We start from the raw sequence: 20,915 nt of genomic DNA on the forward strand, positions 1-20,915 counted from the left end.
GGGCACGTGTAAGCTATGGTGGCATTAGCCACGGGTTTGTGTGGCATGCCTAGGCTCTCCTTGCCCGCCACATGGAGAGATTTAGGCTTCTTGGAATGAGATGCACACAGCGAGCATACATAACGTGCAGCTGCCTTCCGCTGGTTGATAGAAAATTATAGCATTAAATATAGCATTAAATCTACTTTTCCTGTTTTCCCATCAGCTCAAAGCTCCAGGGATTCACATCTATCCCTTCCTAAACCCTATTTTAGGACCTCCTCCCAAAAGCAGGTTCCCCGCTCCTCAGACCAAGAATCGGAACTGGCACACAATTTTTTTTCCTATTGTTGAAAACAGTGAAAAAGCTGGCAGATGGCTTGACGGGTAAGCACTCGGTTCATACACGTAGACGTTCAGGTAAAACTTGGAGGCAGCTGTGGAGTTTGGCAGTTCAGGGAAGTTCGTCGAAGTGGCGCCTGTCAGGGTTGTATGTGTGTTGCAGCTGTAGGCTCCAGAGGCTCCTTCCTTAATGTTTGAAGAACTCAAAAAACACCGCAAGCGACAGAGAACGACAGAGAACTCGTGGAAAAGATGGGCTGAGTGAGGTGCTGATGTGCCAGGACACGTGGAAAGAAGCTCCCAGGGGTTCAGGCCAGGAGGGCCCCGAGCTGTGCCCTCCTCCCGGGGCACATTGCCAAGGTTCAGGATCAGCCCTTTGGATGTTTTTCACGATCTGTAGCAAAGTTTTCCCTAGGCCCGTCTGTTTTTCCCTTTTGTATGGGGCTCTGCTTCCTTGCCTGAGGAACAGTTGCAGACATCTATTTCCCTCATCCTTTCTGAGCCCTTTTCTAAGCTTCCTTCCCTCCACAAGTCTTTGATATATTCCCTTCCCTTCCTGATCTGACGACTGGTAAGCACAGCAGGTGAGGAGCGTTAGTGCTGCATCTGCTGCTAATTGGGCTCACAGGCTCATTCAGATAGCTCTGGCAAGCGCCGTACCAAGTTAATCAGGAGCCAGCGCTTGTAGGAGAATGTTCATATTATGTAGGGTAAGCAGAGAGATTTGCATGCCAGCTTTGAAAACCGGAGCTTACAGAAATGAAGCTGGCTGGGGCTTTCAGCAGTCGGCCTCCCTACGGCCCTGTGCCCCCGGGGGTCTCGGTGCTTCTCCTTGTGTGCACCCTGCAGCAGGCCGGGGGGCAGAGCTGCCGGCCCCAGCTCAGAGATTACAACTGGGAGCCTGGTATTTAGGGAGGTGGGCACACAGTGCCCTGTATTCAGCGGCAGTGCTGGCTTAAGCACATTCCTGGCTGGTTTATTCCTCTTTGTGCCCTGCCAGGAGGGAGGGAGGTGTGTGGTGAATGCACGCCGAGCGTGTCTTCCTCCACCTGCCTTCCCAGCCTTGCTCCAGCCCCTGTGCTATCACAGGCTTCCCCCACTCTTATCCAATTGATTGTGGCTCCTTTAACCTGTCCAGGGCAAAATTACCCCCCCTGCCCCTGTAAAAAATACAACGAGAAACTCGCTTTTAACATCTTTCTGCTCAGCAGGGTGGTTTGCAGCGCAGCGCCTGTGGGCTGGTAGGGCCGCGCAGGTGTGGAGGCCGTGCGTGGCAGGCAGGGGGAAGGCAAGAACTTCTTAGGCTGGGTTTGCTTTTGAAGCCAAGGTATCCACTAACTACAGCTTCAGTGTTTTTGCCTAAGGTCATGCGAGAACACTTGGCAAGAGCAAAGAACTGAAGTGGGTCTCCCCAGATCCAGGTTACCACTCTAACCCCAGGACTGTTTTTCTTCCAGCACTTGAAAATGGTCTGAAGCTCCCGTGAGGTACTTTGTGAGAGCTTTTTAGGCAAAGATTTTGCTCTAAAAAAGCATGACTGTTTGCTTTGTAAGGGGAAGCTCTTGTTCCTGTTTCCTTTCTGATGTATCCCTTCTGTTCTTGGCTTGCTCACTTGATATCACTCCCCATGCATTGGGCAAAAGCTGTTTTCCCTCTATTCAAAGAGCCAGGAGGAGCAGCTGCTGCACTGACTCTAATCTCTTGTTCTTCCCACACTCCCATGGCATGCCAATGGGAGCTAGGACCAAGGAGGCGCGTGGAGAATGCAGATGAAAAAGTGAATTTGCTGTGTCATCCGTGAGTCTCGCAAGCCAAGAAGTGTTTTGCTGGTGTTTATTCAGGAGAAATCTGGAGTTTGTGCAGCATGTCCTGGGAATTGCTGATAACTGCGTGTGGAGCACTCCCAGGCTTTTTGTCAACCACCTGCAGCAGAGGAGATGGAAGTCCTTGCTACCTGGTGACTTCCCAGTGCCACGGTATGGGCAATGAGCTCTTCGTATGCTCTACTTTCTGCCACGTAGGATGCCCATGTTGTAGGCAGCAATATGACAGCATCTTTTTGGTTGCCTGCACATGCTGGAAAAGCTGTCTCAGCAATTCATTTCCTATGCCTCCCTTACAGGCAGGTTCTTCAGTCAGGTCCTCTGCCCCTCCCGCATCTAGAGGACCATCTTCTGTGATTAGCTGCTGAACTGTGTGCACGGAGACACTTAAATGTGTCCCCCCTCTATACGTCCTTTTCCAATGATGGTATCTCTCTCGTTCTTTTTAAAAACAGAGTAATTGCTTCTGCGCTCTCCACAGCTCAGTCGTGCAGGTGCCTGGGTACATTATCCCATGCATACATCTAGTATTCACTCCAGCAGTCTTCCATAATTGACAATTAATTTGAGAATCTTTCTCCATGCTGTTCTTTCACCTTGAGTGCTGGGCGTACTGGATCTCTGCCACCTCATATTTCTTGGATAAAGTCACCGTGGCTTCTTGTCCTATAATGTCTGACTCTGAGCCAGTGCAACTTGTTGAAAAAAGCTGCTAAACACAGTATGCATTGCAGATTTGTTTGGAAAAGCAGAGTGGTTGTTGGAGAACAGTCTGTAAAACAAAGAGAAAGTCAAAAATCTTGATCTATCCAGAGAAATTTCAGAGGAAGGTATTTACCAAACAACACGATTAGTCAATGCCTTTGTCATAACCATTGCATTCTTCATTCTTTCATTGTATGAAGAGGGGATGACATAAATCATTTTTCTGGGATGCCTTATGTCCATCCCATTCAAATATATGAAATTCCACTCCAGTGGTGCTTTGATTTCTAACCTTTAAAAGTTATGAGCTGTGACAGAGAAAATTATAAACTCCCATTTGTTTTGTGTGCTTGTGTGGGAAAATTCTGTCTCAATCCAAGCGCCATGCAGCCTACAGTGCCTTAAACTGATTTATGGAGCCTTTTCCTTGATTTGCTTGCAGCTGGTATGTGTAAGTCCAAATTCAGTTAGCACACCTGCAGTAAATCAGCAATATATAAATGTTTCCTAACTTGGGAGAAAATCCATTAGTGGTTGAATTAAACCCTTTAAAGACTCTTATTTCCTGAGTGTTAGACTACTATAAGTTTTATGTGTGATTTTAACACATTCTGAAGTGTTAGGCTAACTACAAAGAGCCACTGAGTATGGAGGTGACAGTTGTTAATGTATTTTAAGAACAGTGAGCTTCTAATAAAAAAAAGGGCTCTGTCATGTAAATGTTGATGTATCAACTCTAATGAGAGGTTATAAAGCAGGAAGAAGTTGGTGACTAGGTACGTTTGGTTGGTTTGGTAGCCTAAGAGACTGTCTCTGCCTTTGTAATGCCATTTAGGTGGTAGTTTCAGTAGGGCAAAGGAAATGAGAAATGAGCCTGTATTTCTCAATAACTGCTCCTCTCCTTTATCTGCTCCTTCCCTTCTTCCCTTTGCAATCCGAGGGATTGGAGCCAGCACTGAGGGCTGCCCCAGCAGCCTCCCTCTGTTTCCCCAGCCGCAAGCAGTGAGGATGCTGCAGTCTGAATTACCGAGAGCTTGAACGTGTCCCAGCTCAGCAGAAGGGCTTGGAGCCATGGTGGTGGTGGGGGCTGGCTTTTCACACCGCTAAATCGCGCCAGGCACTTGGTGCCCCATTAGATCTGCCATCTAAGCTGCTCGTTTGAGTGTTTCCATTGCACTGAGATGAGCCAGAGCTTAAACAGTTCAAGCAGAGTAATTCTTTGGTAACCCGTGTAATTTTGCTGGCATGCTGTTGGCCATAGGGATGCTGCTTACATGAACCAGTAGGCAGTGGCAAAATTTGGAGGCCTGTCTTACAGTTTTGTCTTCCTTCTGCTCCTGTAATTCCCCTTCTCTCTCTCCTTCCCTCTTGCACCTCCCAAATACATTGCAGCCAGCGGATCTGAGCGGTATGGAGAAGTAAACAAGTTGCATCACTACACTAAATTGGTTTCTCTCCCCTTTCCTTCTCAAAAGCACAGAAGGGAATAGAAAAGGAAGATTAGTTGTGTCAGAGCTCCATCCTGGTGCCGCTACCGTGCCATGTATTGCTCAGAGCCGAGCATGTATACTTTGTCTGGGATAAATAACAGTGAAACTCTGTCTCAATTTTCTCTGCAGTTTCTCCCACTTGCATTCATTTTAAAATTTCATTTCTCACTCTCATTACTGTGAGGCCTGCCGTTCAGTGCCCAAGGGAGTCAGGTAAAACATTTTTATTTACTTTTGCTTTTGTCTGGTTCTACTTTTAACTTCCTCTCTTCTTCGAGTTTTTGTGTTTTGTTTTGTTCTGCAATGACTTTACGGGGGGTGGGGAGGGAATGACATTTATACCGTGTGTGAAAATCCTTCAAACATAAATCTATCTCCTTCAGTGTTAGATTTCTGGCTAATTCTTTCCCTATAAGGTCATCTTGTTTTGCGCTCGCTGTTTCTGCCACTGGTTATATCCTTGATCTCAAAAACATTTACACAGAGCGCAGAGCACTGGCAGTTAAGGAAATTTCTGAAATCTGGATTGGATTATTTAGAGTATTATTAGATAGTGGATTATGGATTATTAGGCAATTTATGGGCACTAGTCTAGCCACAATTTCGCAGTCCAAAGGCCTTGGCAGCCACTGTGATTTAAATATTTCCACCTTTTTTCTGTGTATTCATTCTCCTCGCAGCCAAAGCAGGCTGCCTTTTCGGTTGTGCTGATGCTGTAGTTTGAGGGGCATGCCATGAATCAGATTATCAAGTGGTATGGGCTAAAAATAATCCTTCAGCATAGGGAGGGAGGGAGGAGGCTTCTTCTACCTGCCTCAGTTCACCGCTTTGCAGGATAACCCCACGGATGGTTGCAGCAGCTCAACCCAAGGGACAACGGGGTGATGTGCAAGGCTGGCAACAAGACACGAGAGGTTGAGGAGAGGTAGGAACTCTGTAAACAGGCTTTCTGCCAGGAATTTTGGCTTTTAACTGGGCAGTTGAGTTCTGGTGCATCTTGCTGCAGTGTTTTTCAGGTGTTGTCACTACGCATTTCTACGGTGATTTCTGCTCTTGGCAGCTACTGCACCAAGTGCCTGCACTCCTTGGGTGATGTGTTAATGGAAGCCCACCTCTGCTAGCAGCTGCCGTGGCTGTTAAGGCAGGGACACATCCTATTCAGTTGATCTGTGAGTAGTAACCTTTGCAGAAGGGCAGAGCAATAACGTATTAAACCACAGCCACTAAATCTGCAAGAACATCTCTGTCAAAACACCCAAATATAAAAGGCAAGGCAACATAAAAGGCAATGTAAGCTTCCTCTTCTGGAGTGTTACTCAAAAGGGACATCAGCTAATCGAGAATTTACACAGTGACTTCCAAATCAGTGACTAAATTACTCCTGGGGTGAGGGCAGTGAGTAAGCGTTTCGCTTCCAGCACGACAGATAAGTGAGGGCGAGTTTGCAGAAGTAGCTCAAGAGACCGAGGTGCTCTCTGACTCTCTGTAAGGGGAGAACGATGGGCAAGCCCGGTGTGGGTCAGCAGACCACTAGGCTGTCTGAACGCTCTTAAAGGGCAAAGTTCAATCAGCTTTCCCTCCAAAGAGCATTATCAGTATATAACACTAATCCTATGTAACGGTACTTGAGCCTGACACAGGTACCGTGAAGTAGATTTTGTTGACGAGTTTAGCAAAGATATTAAGATGCTGTCAAAGTAGACAGGCCAAAGCACTTCCTTAAATCATCCTGCTCCTCTGACTCATGGCGTTGCATCTTTGCCTCAGGAGGTTACCAATAGTTAACATCCAATGAACTCTGTAATAATAAAATCACCGCCCAGTTATTTTTGATCCTGTTTTTTTGTGTGGATCCTGATCCACTTCTTAGTGTTTGGTTTTAGCATTTGTGGGTTTTGATTTGGGGTCTTGTTTTGTTAGTTACGTTTTTTGTTGTTTTTTTTTTTGAGGTGTATTTTGGGTTTGGGTTTGTGTTTCTTTGTTTTGTTTTTCTGGGGACCATTATCCCTTGAACCTGGAAGTGTTCAGCTGAGTGCTTGCATCCCTGTGCACTGTGCCAGACTCAGTTGTAGGGGACGGCGCAGCGCGTATTCAAATAGGACACGGCCAGACTGCAGCTCTTGCAGCCTCTGCAGTATCACTTTGTTTTAATTTTAAAGCACATGGTAGAGGCAGGAGGGATTTCATCTTAAAATATTCACAGATACTCCGATGCACAGTGGGGTTGCAGTGGAGATTTCCTTATCTTTCCCTTTTGAAGGGAAGAAATGGAAAGAATTCTGCGGGTCACTCAAATCCTCGCTCAGAAAACAGCGGATTTATTGTGGCTGGAGACATCCTGCTGATTGGGTTTCTGGGAAGGAGAATGCCCAAAGTTCCTATTCATGCATGACAGACTTTTTTTCTGTTGTTTGTTTTCCCCCTTTTTTTTCCTTTTTTCCTGCCCTTTATACTGCATTACCATGCTCTTGCCCCCCACCCCTCCCCAGCTGAGCGTGTCCCTGCAGCCCTGCCTGCTGTGTTGGTTTTCCCCCGCTGTGCCACTCTTGTGTGCGGTGGCAGCAGCAAAGCAAAATCGACTGAAACGCTGATCTCCGAAGCACACTGGCACACAGTGCTTTAGAGATTAGGATTTTAGTGCATTATACTCGGCTGCTAGCAGAGCAGAGCGCTGTGACAGGGAAACACAATGCCAGAGCCAGGGGTTCTGACTCGGAGTTTTAGCCCTGCTCCCTGTGGGCAAAGCAACTCCTCGCTTCTCCTTCTGCGGAGCGTTTTGGTGAGCATGGAGAGGCTCGGGTTTACTGAGCAGATGAAGAGGGATATCCAGGGGCAGGCTGAGAGCCTTTTCATCTAAATCACATATATTATTAAGACAAAAATTCTCACTAACAACAAGTAAAAAAGTTTTTATGGTAAGATTTTTGTGCCCTATTCTTGTATGCACATCCTCAGTCTTTCTTATCCTTTGCTATATTTAGCTTTTTTATTGTCCCAGAAGCTAAGGAAGATAGATTTTTGCTCTTGCTCCCTTAGACTTGCGGTCACAAGTTGCTGCCGTAGCAATTGTGCTCTGGATCCTTCTCTCTTTTTTGAGGTTCTTAGATGGTGCTGGCATTTTGCAAATGTACAGTAACTAAAATCAGGCTTGCCACTTGTCCAGCTTCCTGGCTGGGTCTGGCTGCATGCTTGCCAGTTGCCACCAGAGCTACTGCCTGGTTAGTTAGTTCCTGCAGCCCGTTCTCCAAGGTGGACCACGGGATTTTTTTGTGCTTCAAAGAAGGCGATGCTAATTAGTGCCCTCATCTAGTGTCTGCTCTTCACTGATTTGGAAAGGATCATTACTTACTGACATGAAGTCATTTAAAAAACTTGGTAACCCCTAATATCTTTATCAAATATCAGATAATCACACATTTCTCGGTGTATAGTTTTTCCATTGGCTTAAGGCCACTTAGTTATATAAATATTAACACTTTCTACTACTGGGTTGAAATCACATTTAAAAGTGGCTCCTACTCTATATTCAGAAGGGAAGGAAATAATATCAGGTACCAGAATAAATTCTCTCTTCCGGAACAATGAAATATTTCTCCGGCACAGGCTGAGGTTTGTGCTGCATGCAGATGTCGGTGAGCATCTGTCTCTCCCTAGGTCTTGCTCCTAGGAGCAGTTGCTGCTCCTTTCCTCCTGCATCTCCCTTCTCCCCTACCTCAGCACTGCACTTGGTTCCTCTTCCCTCTCCATTTTGGTGTAACTTTTTCCATGGGTGCCAGTTTCCCTCTCAGCTCTCTGCTGGTTTCCACTATATCATTTCTCCCCTGTTGTCTTCTGGTTTTACACTTTGGCCTTGACCTGACCTTCAAACCTGGATGAGTTCTCTCTCTTTCAAAACCAGCCACTTCCCAGACCTGGCCGCTCAGCATTGTTTTTTTCCGACCTTTCCTGCATTACTCATTTTCTGATCACCATTTTATTCTGCATTGTAGGTTTATTTCCTATATAATCTGTTACTCAAACACCCCTTGGATCTCCTGCTCTATTTTTCTCCTTTTTGCTTGGCATAACTTCAGTTTCACAGTCATCCCTGCCCTGGGCTTATTCCCTTTTCCTTTCCTACTACCCTCTTGCTGAAGCCACGAGGTACAAACTGGAGATACTGCACTGCTTTCCTGCTTTTCCAGGTCTTGGTAACTACTTTAAACAACACATTAACTTTCTCTTCTCATGTAGCCAACACTTCTAGCAATCTCTGTTAACCTCTCTCAGATCTGTGGTTGTCCCCACTTCACCGACAGCTCCAGAGAAGACTTTGCCCCGATGTATTTCATGCTCTGCTCTCCACTACCTTCTCCCATTTTTTTGTCCTTTTCTTTCTTTGCTCTTGAGTTTGCAGCCTTCCACTTACTGCCATCTTTCAGCCCATCTTCTTGCTGTGTTTCCCACATACAAGCATCCTCAGGTAGCTTTGCAGCACCCCACAAGTGGCCATTGGTATTTCTGTCCTCTCTTCTCTCTTAAACATGAGAAGTCGGCACTCGCCGTGCCGGGCTTGGGCACACCTCAGGGCACGGTGGGGAATAAAAAACAAGAGTCCTCGAGCTTGAGTCCTCCTTAGCATAAGCTGAAGCATGCACCTGGCTGTTGTATATGCAGACCAAGAGCTGCATATACATGGACTGTTTAGTACCCTATCTGTGTGGCTACAGAGAATTTGAATTTCTCTCTAATAATTTAGAAGCCCATGAGCCCACCCTCGAGCTGTGGTCACTGTCTGGTACCTGTGCGTGGTCCCCTCTTGTCCCCCTGGATTCTGGCTGTGAAAAACCTACTCCCCAATCATCTCACTGAGAAGATGCTGTAAGAGCAGCACGGGAGGGGAGGGGATGGAAGCAAGATGAGGGAGAGGAAAATATCAGAAGCATTAAAGTAGCAGAAAGGTCAAGAAAAGTAGGGATGAATTACAGCCTTTCAGTCATAGCCAGGAAAAGCACACGGGAGACTGGGATGGCTGTTTCTCCAGGGGTAGAACACAGGCCAGAGAGCTTCCAGCACAGGCTTTAGCTTGTAAAATAAATAAATAATAAATTTCATCTGCATGTGGCAGAACTGCAAATATAATAGAATTGCAAAATGGAAAAAAAGTTGTTTTTTCCCTACAAACCTCAATGTTGTCTAGTGCAGGGCCATTGCTATCGGGGAAATCGTGATGCCAAGTCAGCTATATTTTAAGAGGAGCTAAATCACAACATGAAACATGCTAACGTTGGTTTTGTCTTGCATCACAGGGAGAGAATACATAAAGAGGGTCCCAGGTTTTCTTTTCCTTGTGCCGCTGTGAAGTTGTAAAGGTAAAATAATGGCATCAAGCTCCACACCCCGTTGGGGGAGCATGAGCACTGAAGCCCCAGTACAGGTACTAGAATGTCATAAAGTGTATTTGAGTCACTGTGCAGCACATCTGTGTCTTCAGCAGGTCTGTATGACTGAAAATGTGTGTATACAACGCTTTCTGTGAGCAGCCTCGTGCCCTGCAGTGCTGGTCCTGGCCAGGGGCTTGTCATACGAGGGGAAGGAGAAAGGGAGGACTATTAATTTAATTACTTCGGGTACATGTTCTCATAAGGTAGCTGGCACAGTAGTTGGGCCAGGTAATGATTGCTCATCACTGGCTCTGTTTCAGCCCTCGCTTCCCAAGAAGGGTTTTTAGGGTTGATGATGCTTTGGGAAGAGCCCAGCTGTGTTTGCTGCACACTGCTCACCACTGGGATGGCTGAGAAGCCACTGCTGCCTCTGACCTTGGGCCAGCTCAGGAGCAGCTTAATAATACCAGGAAGATCTAGTGGCCTCAAATCCCGCGAGTCAGGGAATAATCTGCACTTTGACGCTGATTCTGCGCCCGTTAGGTTGTGCTGCGGTGGGGAGCAGTCGCCATATGGCTGCTGCGCAGCTGCACACAGCCTTTAAGCTCTCTGCTATTTGCCTGTGCCCAGGGCATGATTTTGTAAGGCTCTTGCTGTGTGGGAATGAAGGAAGGAGGGCTGGCCTGTATTTCACCAAGCCAGCAGGTCTGCCCCCTGCACCACCCCAGCTGTGAATGTGTAAAAGTGAGTTATTTGTGCGTGCTTACGTGGGCAGCACGCAGCACGAGTTCGTGGGCAGAGAGGACTTGAGTTTATGTCTCTTGGTATAAGATCTGGGAAGAGCAGGACAAAAACAAAACAAGAAAAAAATTCCTGCCCCCCAAAATGACTTGAATTAAGGTCTTGGAAAATGATGCCAGGCTTTTCCAGAAGCTGATGTCTGTAAAAGCAGAAGTCAGGACACGGCAGCTCCTTGCACCGTTGCGGAGTGATGCAGAGAGGTCAGAGCTGCCAGGGCACCCGTAGCACTGTGCTTTTGTGCCACTGCGTTTTAAGGATTGATGCTGTCCACACAGGAAGAGCTGCGATTCGATGCAGGAGGCTGCTTCCAAAGGAAAGTCTCCTGTGACGGGATCAGGTGGTGCCAAACGGCTGGATCAGATTTCCCCAAGCTGAGGATCTGAGCCATGGTCAGACACACAGTGCTGCTTCTCACGGAGGCGGTGGTACAGCCACATAAAAGAAGCTTTTTCATGACTGATTTAAGATGGATAAATAACTATTTTCATTTATTTATTAGTTATTTGTGTCATATATGCACACAGGCACACATACATACAAAAAAAAACACCTCTTCTGAGGAAATTACACCGGAGACAGTATTTTTCTTCTGCATCTGAAAACAAGCACTTTAAGCTGCAGGTCGTTTTTAGAAACCCCCCTGAGCATAAATGCCAGAGTAAGGCATCCCATACTTATTAAGCCACCATCTTTACATGCCTTAGCTGTGTGATGGCAGCCACTGATTTCTTGTTCACTCACGTATTTGTGTTTCAGGTGTGTTACGTTTTTGGTTTTTTTTTCAGTCATGAGAGGCTGAGTGAATGCTTCCAGAAGGGACTGCGTGTCGCTGCTGCTTGGGCCTTGCTGCAAGTGGCTTTGGTGGTTGATGAACACAAACCTATTAAGTAATGAAACGTGAGATTCCCTATCAGATAACATAGTGCTGCTAATTTGGGCGAGAGCGAGACGGTGAGGTCAGGAGCAGGGCTTATAAGGAGATTCCAGTGACTAAGCAGGGAGGTAACGTTCGGCACCGTCGGTGCTTTAATTCATGTGCAAAATATACAGACAAAAACATTCACTTTTGTGACAGATTTAAAAAATAAAAAAATAAAAGGAACAACAAAATGAAAAATTGGTTACAAGAAAGGCTTCAAAAATAGCCTGGAGAGAGTCAAATGCAGGTGACATGGATGGGGTCAGATCTGCTCCTAGTGTCACTTCTCCCTTTGAAATTTTCTGAGAGTTGGGTGATTTTTATTTTTTTTTTTAACTGTGGGGTTTTTTTAATGTTTCTGTGCAGACACTACATTACATTGGCATTGATTCACTGAGTTTATTTGTCAGCAATAAAATGAATGAAATTCTAGAGGTACAATTTCAACCAGCTGCTGTTGTTTACTAGTGAGACTACCAGTGACCCTTAGCATCTATAAATACTTCACTGTGAATTAAAAGCAGTGAACTCTCCAGTAGTTTTTCTCTTACTCATGTTTCCCAGATATGTTTTTTCTTTTGCTTTGCCTTTTTCTTTTATTATTTTCACTGTTTCATCTCCACAGTTTCAGGAACAGCCAGACATTAAGAGGAAGATTTAATTTCTAGCGAGCGGTAGACTTGGTCATTTGTTAAAAGACTCGTCAAGTCATTAGACCGTGTGAAGATTTTTCTCCAGTCTGTGTGGTGCTGACTTTCAGTGATGGCCTTTTAAAGTGAAAATGTAGATTTAAAATATCTAAGCATTATTTTTAGCTCTCTAGTGTTCGTCATTCTTATTAAGGAGAAAGTTGTTTTGCAGTCATTAATTAGTTACAATTGAAACTTCCAAATAGCTTTAGGTAGTATTTCAGAAGCACTGCAGTTTCTAATCCCTTTCTTCATTTTTTTTTCTTTTTTTTTCCATCTATTTTCACTGATTTTGGAGGTTCGACATGGACCAGTAGGTCTTTTTTTTCAATCACAGGACATGAAAAGGAACACTGCTGTTGCTCGAGACTAGCTCAGCGCTACCAGCCGCTACGAAAGGATTTGCTTCTCTGCAGTCCAGCTCTCCCCCAGTAAAATTCACCCCGTCCCTCCGCATTTCAGCCTACAAGATTATTATTTCCCCTCGGACAAAAACTTGTACAGTATCACCAGCCCCATATCCGAATTTCTTCAGGCCTTATTAGCTTTTGTTAGAGGTTTCGGGTTGGTTTGATGTTCAGCTTTTCTGCCTGCTGCTGGGGTAGGCCGAGCGCACGTCTCCAAGCTCTTGCTGCAGGCAGGAAGGTTACAAATTTGACTTTCATGCTGCAGAGCATGCCTGGCCTTACACCTCAAGAAATTGGTGTGGATGCTGCCAATACCTCTGGCTTGAGCAAAATTTCTGACAAAAAGGCAGTTTCAGCACCATTCATAAAACCCAGCCTGACAGAGGTGGTCGCGTTGGGAGGGAGGCGAAGGGCTTGCTCCTCTCAGCAGGCCCTGCGAGCACTAGGCCGCCTCCTGCCTCTAAATTAGTTGTGCTTTCTGTAAGGTGTAGTTTATAGGTTTTCATAGGGTCAGAGTGAATGAGAGATGTCACTGCCTTGAGCTTGGGGCAGTTGGTGGCTCTTCCTTGCTACTGTATTTGGAGCAGAGAGAAAACCCACCTGAGGTGGGTGGGAGTTGTCCAGGAACATCTTGGGCTTTGCCTCAGCCGAGCCCAAACTGAACATTCTCATATATTAAAAAAAAAAAAAAAAACACTTTTTAAAAATAAATATTTTCTGTTTTATTTTGGACAGTCACCAGTTCTGTCTCTAAGCCCAGTTATTTGCACAGCCCCAGCTGCTACAGGCTTTGAAATGAGCTCTTGAGGACAGGCAGCGCGGCATTTGTCCTGCCTCAGAACAACTTACAACACACTATGGGATCCACGGAGGCAACCAGATTTCGGGGTCTAGACAGCTTTTGATCTCATGTGGTGGAAATTTTTCTTCTCCAAACTGCATTTCTTATTTTCCAGTCGACTGTTGTTACGGTCTTTTCTCTGAACCTTCCTACAGGGAAATTTTTCCAGCTGCAGCTTTCCTTTCACTGGAGTGAGCATCTTTTGCTGTCTAGAAATAGCTTATTCGCGACAGGGTATCTGAAGTCATTTGAGGACTTACCCGTGCAGTCCACTCTCCTGAGCAACACTTCACGAAATTGCTGAATTTAGAGAGATAATTTACAACTGTCCCCCTAATTCCATACATTAAAAAAATACAAAAGCTACTTCCAAAGTTGTCTTGATGAGAAATTCTCCTTAATTCTGCCACTTGTGTCCAAAACACAATGAGAAGCATTTTCCTTCTAAGAAGATCTTGCAGCAAGGACAAAGCAACATGAGTCTCCAGAAACTTTTGCAGAGAAGCTTATTACTGTTTGCTAGTGTTTTAAAATAGGAAATTAATTCTAAGCTATTTTGCCTAAATGGCTGAGCTTTGTCTTTTTACCTGCAATTAAAAAAAAATCAACATTTGTTGAAGGGAAAGAAGATAATTATATAGTAAAATTGTTGCTATTCTCTTCTTTTAAAGACAAAGAAAAATTCAGCAGAGCAGATGTGAATCTACAGACCTGTAGTATTTAAGAATAATTGCTGTACCCAATGTAAGCTACTATTTTTTTCTCTGTAATTTCAGCATAGTTTTTCTTGTGCATTTCCAGGGCGGCAGGGCTTTTTTCATAGGCTAGCCCATGTTTCCTGTGCTCGATTAATCCTTTTTTTGGAAGCGGCATGCTTTTATTCCTTGTGTTGTTATCGCAGCAGGAGGAAGGGGAAATGTGTGATGATTGAAGAATTTTAACGTTTATGTATGCCACACATGAAGTTAGGGATCCCATGAGATTTGTTTGTGTTCTTGTATATGTGTGAATGAACATCTGTGGAATGACAGCCTAACAACTTCCTTCTGACATTATAAAGGGGCCATAATGGTACTATATTTTTTTTTAAGTTGGCTTTTTTTTTTTTTTTTTTTTGCATGTTAACTCTTTCATTTCTGGTTTCAAGCCTTGTGCACTCTGTCCATCAATAAGAGGGCTGCATTGCCTGTGATTCGATTAGACCTCAAAACTGAAATTAATAATGCCAGAATACTAAGCCTTGATCTTCAGGTAATGAGGGTCTAAATGTGAGCTCCTTCCCTATTATTTCCTGTATTATCTTTCTTGTTTAAGTTGTGTTTTTTGTTTTTTTTTCCTTCCTCATCTACTCTCCTCCTCCCTGTTCTGAGTCCTGTTCTGCAGGAACCAGCAGCAGCTGGTCTAATTGTCAATTAGATCTCAACAACCTGAAGATGCAGAGGTGAATGCATCTTGCTCCTTTATGTCTAATAAGGTAGAAGTAAATTTAAGAGAGCGCAGAGATGTTGAAAATTTGTGTGAAGTTTCAGGGCTTAATGCCAGGAATGCTGGGCTTGCAGGTCGCTGTGCCCAGGCACTGCTGGTGGGTCTCATTCCTGCAGTTTTGCAGGTTTCTACATTAACTTCCCAATAGAAATAACAAAGACACAAAGAAAACCACCCAACCCAATAACAACAAAACGCCTCACAATCTATTTTTGAGGGCCTGATCCAAATCCCAAAGCACAAACCTAATCAACTTCGTAATGATTAGAAAGTCTAATGTACTTTCTTGGTAATCTCTGCCTCAAACCCTTAATTTCTGTCTGAGCTATAGCAGATCTTTTAGGACATTAGCTTATCTGATTTACAAATTCTTAGTGATCAAAAATCCACGCCATCCTTATGTTTTTTTCCCAGTGGTTAATTACCACATGAAACCAAGCAGTGCTTAATGTGTATTAACCATTTCTATCTTGGTTTTAATTTCAGTTTTGTCTCGCTGTTGAATCTTCCTCCAACAGATTAAAGAGCTGTCTTTATAAGTGGTGATCAACTGCCCTGTTAACCTTCTTCTGGATAAGATAGATTGCGTTTCTTAAGTCTCTCATTTATAAGGCAAGTTTTCTGTGTATTCGTAGATTTTGCTTTGTGAATACTTTTTGATTTAATTTCCTGTTTTAAAACAGAGATGCAAGTACTGGCTTTACTAATTCTCTACGCTTTTCCTACTTCCAAAGGGCTGTATTCAACCTCATGACTGCAACATTTCACAAAAACCTAATTCTCTGTTGGTAATCTATGATAACCCCTTCTTAGCAGTGGTGTATTGATTTCCGTAACCCATTCTAAGGGAAGAAAGGGTAGCTTCAGTATTTGAATTTTCCCACCACGATAGCTCTATTTATTATTAATTCTCATAACCATAACCATATAAGCTCTTAAGATCTATTCGATAGAAAGTTGCTAGAAACTTTGAAAAACACGTAATAGCTTCCAAATAAATATTAGAATACCCAGAACTGTTACTTCTTAGATCAGCTCCTGCATGTGAGAAATAGATGTTTATGAATGTTTATGCTAAAAATCTTGCCATCGTTTTCTGCTTGGGGAATTGAGATTTGCTAACAAAGTTTTTAAATATGCAAAGCTGAAAATCTACATTTAAAAGCCCTCTTTATGCTAAGACACACACACAAAAAAACCAAAAGTTTTTACTAAGTAAATGTGTAACTTGAACCAAGAAAAATTTGCACAAACCGTGAAAATTGTGCACGTGGCAGTCCTGCTCAGCAGCACGAGGCAGGCAGCTCTGAGCATCCTTTGAGGAGCGGCGTGGCCATCCCCACAGCAGCACACAGCCACCCCGCACGGCTCGGCAGGGCAGGCACCACGGAAACACCGCGTCTAATTGAATCTCTGTGGGGAACGAAGGTGGGCAGAATGTTATTAGCAGAACTGAAATTTGGCCAAGATACCTAGGGTTAGTGCTTCTGCTCCCGGGATAATTGCCATCAGCCTGAGCGCAGCGTTCAGGATCTGTGCTCTGTAGCTCATCCGAAAAGAGCCATAAAAACGGATTCAGCTGTAAGTACACAAGAGCAGCCACCTGAGATAAATAACTTCACTTTAATGGCGTCTATTTTTCTTTGTAAATGGCTTTAATATCTGCTGTGCTATATAAAGGCTTTCTGACGTTCATTATTAAAGTTGTATATAATGCTTTTTAACCAAATATGATCTGAGAAGTGAAATGCACGAGAACATGCAACCCACGGAGGGCTCCTGAGTCTCCAAGTCCCTGCTAAAACATCGAGCAGCGTCCTAAACTTCCGAACTCTTCAGTTTAATGCTGCCATTGCAAAGCTACTCCTCTCTTCTCCTGCCTCATGATTAGAAGCTCTTTTCTGATTTCTAACCCAATTCTATTCGGAGTAGATTTATACCACTATTTGTCAATGTTATTTTTCAGTATCTCTTGTAAACTACTGTTGGGCACCTCAATTCTAGATTATTTTCATCAGTCATGAAAGAAAATGTTGTTTTATGTATGGTAATCCTTACCAGATTTATGTCTGCAATGAATGTTTAAAATAGAGTCTGGTACACGAAATACTTGGTTTGTAATGAAAAATTTGAGTTTTCATTGGAGTGGAAGCCACTACAATTTCAAGTAATAGTTTTGCTATCATATCATGCTTGTTCTGGCTCCTCTAATCTCCGAAGGCTCGCGCTCAGAAGCCATGTATAATTCTGCTTTTTAAGGCTGAAAGTCTCCGTGCTGGAGTTCTTAGTTTTCAGATGTGACTTTGTGACTCTAAGGGAGGCAAATGAGCATTTCACGCTGAGCTTTATCATAAGACTTTACCCTTATTTTTTATTCAAAGGCAAACCTTTTTTTTTTTTCTTAATATTATGAAGAGGTTTTTCACTGCTCTGTGAGTAAAAGCTGCCTTAACCAATCTTGTCTTGCTACCCAGCCCAGGTTGTAACCTTACCACTTCTAACCTGAAATATGCAGAGCTGAGCTGGACCCCTGTAATAATATCTATTAATCAGTCCCTGCAGCAGCAGTAAAATAATCCATGTGTTCAGATTTAACTCTGGGAATATGTGCATCAGAGTATCAAGAGTATGAGATCGATAGTCATCTCTTCTATAATTAACAAAAATGCTGACACCCCATATTTAAAGCTGAATTCAGCCTTGGAATTTGGTGACAGGTGAAGTTTCACTGTTTTTTTCCCCCACAATTCTGTTTTTTCTTTCCTCCTTTTGGTTGCAGAAGTTTTAGTATGCAGTTGCACTATTTAAGAATACTCCTGGTTTCAGCTGATCTCCTTAGCAAATAATTTTGTGTGCTCTGCTTTGCTCTAGCAATTTCCATAGCCTCTCAGATGAAATACTAAACAGGATCACATAAGCTTTACCCCTCCCCGTAACATTTAGCCTGTCTATTTCATTATAGCAAAATATTGCATTTTACATGCCAAGCCTTAAAACCTTCTTTCTAAAAATGGTAACTGTATTTAATAACTAATTACTCTAATGATCCTACAGAAGTGCTTGAGACCTGTTTTAGTAGTGGTGTCAATTACAACCATCTGCACGATGAATAAAGGAACCGTGGCCCAGCTGTAGAGTTGAAACATGTTGGCATTTTCCTACGGGCGGCCATATGGTACTTAACGAAAGCGAATTGTTCACACTGCAAACAGCTCTGCTCCTGATGAATGATAACGTTTTGTTCTGGAAAATGGTTCCACAAACACGGAGAGTATTTTTAAATGCTGGAAGTGTATCTGTAAGTGACAGGCTATAAATGGGAAGGTCTTTGGAAGGAGGAGAGGGGGATGAGAAAGGAATTGTTTCTTTTGCCTAGGGGTGTTCTAGCACAGCCTTCCTGTCTCTTAATAGCACTATCTTTTTTGTGCATGCATAGCCCTGAATCTGTAAATTTTATTTATTTTGGTAAGGAAGAAGATAATTAGAAATGTAACTCTCATTTGCCATCAGCATGCCCGAGCTTGAAGCTGGTGTGAGCTTTAAAATAGCGAAGCTGAAGCTGTGAAGAATTAATAACTCCTTGCCTCGCATATGTGCTGACATTTTTTTTTACACTTGGAAAAGGAGCTCCAGAGTTGTAACTGCAGTAAGTATGTGAGCACACAGGTTGGAGACGGGTCCTGGCTTCCTGGCACTTAGCATTAGTCATGGAGGAAGGGGCAGATAACAAATCAGCTGTGGATAATGTCTTCCACTGTATTTTATTAGAAACAGAAGATTTTTTTTTCCCCACAGGAACATCAAAGAGTGGCTCAATGAACTCATCATGAGATTGATAACTCTTTACCCCCAAGTCGTTAGCCCCAAATCAGAGCTGAATCAACAATAGGCTGTTGCCATTTCATGGCTGATAGGCAACCATTTGGGTAATGAGTTTGGTCTCAGTTCAGTTCCTAATATCTGTCTTAAAGAAATAACTGCTTCTAATGACCTGAATTGATCATTTTATTAATCTCTGAAATTGACTTTTTCCATATGGCTTATTGCTTTTGTACATAAGATGTGATTAGAAATCTTGCATCATTTGAATTCCTGTTTGCTTGATTAATAAATAACTAATTTGGGAATTTTTGTTTTATCCGGCATGTTCTCTGGAGATGGAGTAGGGTGATTATTTCTGAGGTGTTTTTTTGTGTGCAGATCTCAAGGAGTAGCAAAGCGTTCCTCCTGGTGAGGCACTTTCTGCCTTTTGCCAAGAGAGGACTCTTTTCATGTGCCAGCATTCATTGAATTTGCAGACACTGGAGCTGCTTAAAACCACTTGATAGATCTTGCAGTAGTTTTGCAGAAACAACATAGTAAAAAATCTCGCCAACCTGTGACATCCGAGTTCTCATTACCTGCGCACAGAGCTATTTGCAAATTCACAGCAGCAGTAGGGCTACAACTCCAGAGCCCCGTGCTTTTGGACTAGAAGCATCTGTCACTTGAGCTAAAAGCAAATCTTTCTTAGCTCTCAGCAGCACTGGGTGGATAGCACTGCTGAGAAACCCCAGGTAATGAAACCGTCGGCCCTGCTGCTAATGCCTTCTAACTCAAAATGTAAGAGCATAAGGACAAAAAAAAAAAAAGCTTCAGTATCATTTGGGATACATTTCCTTACAGCCTCTTTGTAAGAGCGTGTTTTTACAAATCATGTTCTGTTATAGGTGTAGCTGAAATACAGGCAAGCAACTAGATCATGGTGGGGTGCAGAAACACCATGATGCCTATGAAACACAGAGGGCTGTGATCTAAGAGGCATTAAGCGGCTAATTACAGCACATTGTGCTCCATATCCTTCTTGATATTTGATCTGTTACAGCAGTGCTGTCTGATGCAATAAATCTTCCTCACTTTTAATTAATAGTTGTTCATCTGTACTGCAATAATTTTAACTAATGTTTGCATTAAAACGAAAGCACAGGGGGGAGGGAAAAATATCTTTAGGCAGAAGAGTATTAAAAAATAACCATCTTTCCCTCCAACTGGGAAGCAAATACTATAATTTGGGATCAGTGCATTTAGTGTGTGTTCTACAGAAGAAGCCATAATATCCTTTCTGTAAGAAGCTCACTTTGAAAATCAACCTCTGGTGAGACATGTCGCTACCTAAGCCCTGCAAGGTGTCGTTCTGCATCATGCTTTCTCTACAGTGCCAGTTGCAGAGGTTCTTGCCCTCGTATCTTGCAGTTTACAGCCTGCCCTCCTTCCTCTGCCCTCTCATCTCAAGTGTACAATTCTCCTTTTTTTGCTCAACCGTGATCAATTAGATCAGAGAAATTGCTTTGGCTTTAAAAAAATGCATAAACAAAGCAGAAGGAAAAGTAGACCCATGGTTTCTGAATGTAGAGATGCGCATTACCTTGAAGGCGAGGTCCTGAAGCTTATAAATATTACTTAACCGGTGCGTAACACACTAATCGTGTTACAGGTTTCCATGATGTTTGCTTCTGCAGGGAATGAGAGAAAAAAATCACAAACCACAGATACTCTCAGTGTGGGTTGCTGGGCCTGCTGGTAGCCCGTGGCGCTTGCTCAAAAGGCAATCTGCAGAAAACAGATTAAAGGGGAATATAGCATTGCTAAACTTAAGTCAGTGTGTTTAAGCAGGGTGTATTGGGGGACCCAGCTCAGGATACTTAACTGAGGCTCAATATTTGTTGTTTGCTGTTGTTCATCCTCCTGGATTCCTGTGACTTGGTGCTAAAAATCCATTGATGATAGCTGGGATTTGTTGGTTTGTAGCCCACGTGGTCGTGGAGTGGAACATGAAAGTGTAACCCAGTGAGCATTTTAAGCAAAAAGGTATTTGAAATAAATAAATTAATAAAGTCTCTGAATCTGAGTGGTTAGGTCTCTTTCAGTTAGCTAAGCATAGGCATCCAGAGCCATTTAAGAGGCCTCAGGGTCTCCCATCATTTCTCCACCTTGCCATGCTGGATGTTTATGGGTCTCCTGTAGGTCTGCCATCATATCTGCCACCTCTGTGAAGATGTCTGGTAGATCTTGGTGCATCTGAAATGGTGCTA

The 20,915-nt window shown here is 43.6% G+C and overlaps 1 protein-coding gene across 9 annotated transcripts in view; it reads left to right on the top strand.

Annotated features, from left to right (window-relative positions):
• KLHL29 (kelch like family member 29) overlaps positions 1–20,915 on the top strand; it is a 387,462-nt gene that overhangs the window by 92,292 nt on the left and 274,255 nt on the right. The window contains exon 1 of one of the 9 annotated variants that reach the window (XM_072036504.1): positions 4,314–4,552. The exons of the other annotated variants lie outside the window; for them this stretch is intronic. The gene's annotated coding sequence lies outside the window, so the exon portion shown is untranslated. Of the gene's footprint in view, positions 1–4,313; positions 4,553–20,915 lie in introns of those variants that run through there. 9 annotated transcript variants of the gene reach the window in all.

This window comes from Anas platyrhynchos, chromosome 3, assembly GCF_047663525.1.
Source record: "Anas platyrhynchos isolate ZD024472 breed Pekin duck chromosome 3, IASCAAS_PekinDuck_T2T, whole genome shotgun sequence".
Taxonomy (NCBI): Eukaryota; Metazoa; Chordata; class Aves; order Anseriformes; family Anatidae; genus Anas; species Anas platyrhynchos.